Source organism: Styela clava, chromosome 10, assembly GCF_964204865.1.
Source record: "Styela clava chromosome 10, kaStyClav1.hap1.2, whole genome shotgun sequence".
In the NCBI taxonomy this organism is placed as follows: domain Eukaryota; kingdom Metazoa; phylum Chordata; class Ascidiacea; order Stolidobranchia; family Styelidae; genus Styela; species Styela clava.
Window position 1 is genome coordinate 21,823,747 of NC_135259.1, and position 6,451 is coordinate 21,830,197.

Sequence of the window (6,451 nt, forward strand, 5' to 3'; positions counted from 1 at the left end):
AAGAATAAGAGAGTTAATTATCGTCTTAATAAATATCTGCATTCCGGTTTTGATAATAATATTACATAAAAATATATCAAAGCCAACGAAAATGGTAATTTGGGTTTTGAAATTAGTCCTTAAATGTCTTTTAACAGCTGTTGCCATGTGAACGCACAGGTAAACCCAAAATATAAAACTGAGATGTCAGCCGACCCGCAAGAATTCATACCTGCAAAAAAGAGAAAGGGCGGGGATATAGATTGCCAAATCCAAGAAATCGCCGCCAAAACGATCGCGATGACAAAACAATTAGCGATTATAACGAAATTAAAAATATTCGATTCGTAAAAAATATTCGATTTGCCCACCTCTACTCGCATATCAATGAGAAATAGTCGCGTTTGATTTTTGACCCTGGTCTGAGTTTGATTTATCGTGGATGACTAGATAATATTAAATATCTCGAAATTTCTGGAAATGCCGCGTGCTTTTAACATTCGTAGTTACAATAAAATGGTTGTTAATACGACCTATGTTTATGTATTTTGTGAATTTGGTGATTTTGCAAATCTGTGAGATGCTGATAAAAGTTTCTTCTAATTCAAAAAATAATGGCCCAATCGGGTATCATAACTTTCTGAATGGCTCCAATAAATTCACTAAGAAGGGAACAAAGACATGTCGAACCAGCACTAGAAAATCGTACCAAGAAACGCAGTGCATAGTATTCCAAAATCTGGTTTCAAAGACGCCACCGAGCGTTTTTGCGGGGAAGGGGAATCGGCGTGCTTGTACAATAATCATATTATAAACAAGAATTTTGCCGTTAATGGAAAAGCTTTATCTTTCATGTCTGAACCACACAGGTTAGAATTCCAGCAAATATCGTTTAATAATGCAAAATTGGATTACAAAAGTACTAGTACGCAACTTATTTGTCAAATTCATACTCGCCAAAATATTTGTAAACTTTGAATTTTTGAATTTTTTTCTCACTGTTCGCAAAAAAGTGCGCTAATAGTGAACACTGGTGGATGTTAGTGGAATTGAGACTAGAGGACTAAACAATGTCATTAAATAAGACCCTACAAGACCCAGTCAAATATTGAAGTCAATGTTGCATTTAGAACTTTCCTGTTTGACACACTTTTGCGGTATAATTAGGATTGCAACGTCCATTACCAATGACAACAGTGCAATAAGTAAAGAATACGATGGCCTATTTCCACAAAACTCGGATCGTTACATGTGGATAATTTGCCACCTTATACAGTAGACACTCCACCTACAAAATTAATTTGCTCCGGAAGGCCCTTTGTAGGTAGAGACATGTAAATGCTCAAATTTGTTTTAAGCCCCAAACAATCTACGACATAATATTCGTATAAATTATAATAATGATTAAAACCCGCAACAAATACATGTTAGATTATTGCATAATAAACAGAAAAGGTACACATGGAAAGGAGGAGTAGCGAATGAAAACTACGAACGATATGCTTGTTTACCTTTAGTGTTGGTCGAATAGACTAGGCCAGGGGTTCCCAAACCAGGGGTTGCGACCCCAAATTGGGTCGGAGAGATAGGTAGGTAGGGCCGCATACAGGTCATGGGGTCGCTGAGGTATGGTAGAGAATGAATGTACAAATCATCTAATATTTGACAAACCATGTTAAATTTAGCAGTTTGTATCATGGCTTACTGTGAAACAGACCCATATGCATCGCTATATGCTTATGCTATAGAAAATGTACGTGGTTATTGTGACATCACTGTTTGGTTTTAGCTTCTTTTACTCAATACCACCACATGACCAAACTCAAAAGTACAGTGAAAGAAGCTTTAAAGTTTCATGAAAAATATATATATTGACATGGGGTCGCACTGGACTCTTGAAAGTTGTCCTTGGGGTCGTCCTGAAAAAAGCTTGGGAACCCCTGGACTAGGCTAAGTGAATAGGAAAAGTTGAGAGGCGTCGCCAAAAGTTCACACCCGAGAAAGAACGTACGGAACGAAAATGAGCATATACACAGTAAATTCAGAACTAAATTGACGCTTTTTTTGCTTTTACGTTTTTTAGTTATGCTATATTCGGTTTTATTTTTTTATTATTTTTTGGATACTCCTGAAGCACCAAGATGGCGGACACCGGAACGTAGTGTACCAGGTTAGGGTTAGGCTATAATTTTATTACAATTTCAGTAAATTATGAGTTCAAGGACTAGCCAAATGACTACCTAAGTATATGTACCTAAATTATGACATTTCAATGAAAGCTGTCAAAGTAAGCTAACAAGTTTCAAAAAAAGCAATTTTGTCGGCGTTGCAGAACTGAAACATGCGACCCAGTAAAGCAGTGGTTCCTAACCACGGTCTGCGAGCCAATCACGACTCGAGTAACGATACAATAGGACTTGAGTGATTATAAAAAAAAATTGGCTCTAGCGAATGTAGTAGCATCATTGATGCAACTGGACGATATGAATGACTTTGCTGATGGTGAGTGAATGCGTTGAGATTTTGAAATAAAAAAAAGTCAAACTTTAAATTTAATCTGATACGGGTGGGTGACTTGTGAGTAATTCCAATCACTTTGCGTGGCAAGGGTTATACCAGAGCCTGATTTGAGCCTATGGCATTACAATGCCCAAACAGCTAGCTTGTAAAAGTGAACCGAGCATGTCATTAGCCTAATAACTACTAGAAAGCCCATGTTAAATGAAGGTTTGGCCCACAGTTTCACTCAGTTATTTGTATCTGACCTTCCTATAATAAAGTTGAACATTCCTGCTCTAGGTAATTAATTACTAATGGTGGATTAGATATTCTGACATTGTGTTTATTTATTAGCTGAAACGCACCCCATCTTGCAGCAAATTCCCTACAATTTAAATGCATAAACTTGATGGTGGAGTAACAACCGGCCAGCAGTTCAGTTATCCTCGCTACCATGCAGGTTAATTAGGGGTGCGATATCGAGAATGTCTCTAATGAATCATACATTGAGGCAGTCAACCGTCGAGCCACTGCAACGCCAGGCCTGTTTGCAGCAAAAATAGTTTGCACTTGTGTGTAAGAAATAATAATATTTGTTTGTTAGAAAAGAATTAGTACTCAATCAAAGATGTTCACCTTTAAAAAGTTTTTCTTTAGTTTGCGTAAGTAGGTAGGATGAAATCAAGTAGGCCAGGGTGGTCGAAGGGAGTGCCTCAAAAATATTTGAGAAGGTCTCGCGGGTCGCAGTCGGAGAAAACCCAAAAGTGATCAAAACATCGCGAATTTACTCCTTTTAAATATATTTAAGAATGAGAGTTCATCGTTCTAATCAGTTTTTCAAAGAAACTATATTAAGCCCTTAGTTATTTTAAAATCGCTTCCCGAGAAATATTGTGGTATTTTCGGTATCTTTTTTCGTGTTTGGTTTTGCAATGTCGCTTGAAATTATATTATTTTGTGACAGATATTACTTGAAAACACACCAGACACTGTGATTTAACAATGTTGTGGGTAAGGAAATACGTTTACTTCGGTCACCCTTTTTCTACACTCATTGTGAATTGTTACATTTAGAATGTTTATTATTTGTAGCGAGAGCAGGCCTAGTGCTATCGTCAAAAAACAACCAAGTCCGTTTAGTTGGGGCATCAAACTCGGATTAAAAAAAACTGGATCGCGTGGCGCTGAGTCATCTTTGCGGTTCGTCACTGCTGTCACATGGTCAACGCTTGAAATAGAGGAGTGTTTTGACTAAAATAAAGACACAAGAGATCTCTTGAAAAGGGGAGGTACGGTACTTGACGCGAGCTCATCTCATCAACTTGGTACTGTCTGCACAAGACTTTCTCCTTTTACCAATCACAGGACGTCATTCCCATGTAGCCACCGTCTTGACGTTTATATATACAACAATGAAATTCCATGATTTTAACAAACATCAATCCCGACATCGGGATTGGGGAAAGGACTATTCCCAGTTGAAATGGTTTAAAGATAAATCAAAATTGTTGTGCTAATAATTACGAATATCTGTCAAGAATTTAGTAGTGTACGCTGAAATTGTTCTGCGGGCCGCACAGAATGTGTCGGCGGGCCGCAGTTCGGACCACCCTGAAGTAGGCTATACTGGAATTTTTAGGTTTCACAGGATCTTGAGACTATTATATAGAGAGTTGCGTTTGAGTTGGAAGGACCAGATGTATACTTTCATTATGTAATTGTTGAAGCACAGTATTGGTTCCATTTAGTACAAACGATGAGAACTGATCTAATTCATGGAAAAGCACTGGAGAACAAATAACGCTCCTTAAAACAAAGGCTGGATTTGCATGCATTAGACATACCTGACGATGGTAAAATCACATCATACACATGACCAAATTTATAATTTGGCAGTGCCTGAACAGCAGTTTCAGTCAATGCTGGAGGTGAAAAAGATGAATCTGAAAAAATTTGCAAGTTTAAATTATACGTCAGCTAGCCAATATTATTTAGGAATAGCAAATTAATATATTGTGACATTGTTGTTTGTTGTCTCGTAAGTAGAACTGAGATCTTGCGAGTCGAGTCTCACCAATACTCTAATAGTCCATCAAAGTAAGTAAAAATTTCTTGAACTCAAAAAACAAGGAAACATAACATTCAATTTGTTGAAACTCAAGTTCAGACCTGTCAAATCTGTACAGTCAAAATCTTCTTTTACACGAGGTCATTGTCACTGTAAATCTATCCCCGACTAAATTTATTTAGAAATTAGCTACTCAATTTTTTCTCTAGAGCCTTGTGATGTTTATTGTTCGAAAATAACTCCCTCAGTTAGCATTGCCTGTTTACATTCGGTTTGTGATAAAATAAACTACTGACTGACTGATTGCCTTGCCTATAAAATTGACAAGATCGTTTTTATAAAGAGTATAATATAAAGTAGAAACTTTAATAGTGAACCATGTAAACATCCTGATTGAGCTAGCAGAAGAACATTTTTGTGATATTTTGTGTGTCAGTTAACATGAATGACTAAACTTTGATAATACTATAGGAATGGAATGACAAAGCTACTATTTAGCTTAATTAGCTTCAACATAAATTCCAAAATTTTTACCTCCAATAATGTGAATATTCGAATCTTTAATTTCGACATTCATACTTTGATCTGTTTTCAATAATGTAGTTAAACCTGAGTGATGCAAACAAGTCACAATTTGATGAGAGTAATCAAGCAGAAACAATGCTGAGTGTGCTTTACTGATATTGAAAGATGTGCAGACTATGCCTAATCTAACATTTCCCCATTTTTCATTTAAATGGAGAATTATACAAACTTCAAATTACACTCCGACTGGAAAGTGTCATGCTGTTTATTAAAGCTTTGAACACAGTATTTACGTTTGCGATGATTAAATGTAATATTTTAAATTTTCATAACGAACGGAAATCAATTGCAATAACAGAACTAACTATAAATACACTCACCTGCCACAAACAAATCCTGATTTCTAACTTCTAGTTCAACACTGCTTCTATCTGGGCTTTGTGAATGCGATCCAGAAGCTAAAATTGAGAGAGAATGATTATAGTAATTCAAATTATTGATTTCAGATAATAACTTTTGAATTAGGAGCATACATGATGTGGCTAATATCATGTCATCAGGCATTGAGAGATTGCGAAATACGGCAATTCAGGGTTACTTTCATTACATCTGAGCAAATTTTCAACTTTCAAACTGATTTAACATAAAGCCCATTAAAAGCATTCAAGTCACATTGTTACTAGTTGTAGATGGCCTTGGACCTGTAACATAGACTACTTTCACATAGGCAAGCCGCGAAACACCGTTACTTGCATTTCAGAAAAGAACACAAGCTCTTTTGATAGAAATATGGTCCCTATCTCAAGATATTGTCATCAATCAACCACTTTTTCCCATATCAATATTATAAAACGAGAATATCGGTCAGAGACTGAAGACTTATCGATCGAAAGTTAAGGGATCCCCCAAAACAGCACTCTTACTCCATAGTGACACCTTGTGTCCCATCACTAATTAATTAATAACTCGCTAATTATACGACATAATTCGCCCAAAATCAATAGGCTTCTGGTCCGATATAATCCGAGATAAGATGAATGCACATGCGAAATCTGGAGCAGATTCAATCTCGCTTTCGTGAGATATCGCGTGCATCTAACAGACAAATACCTATCAACATACTTACCGATTAAAATCGATAAGTAATTAGGTGAATACGGTTGATCCAAATCTTAAAACTTTCAGTCCAAAGTAAAAATGGGACCTTACTTGTGTTACGTTAAAATCTGGGTCTGTTTTATGTTTTTTTTTAAACATCTGATATTTAGTCAATAATTATTAACATATAATCGCATTAAATTTAAATTGCTAAATTATGTAATATCATCGAAACAAAAATAGACTGAATACATTATTAAACTCTGAAAGATCCAAGCAATG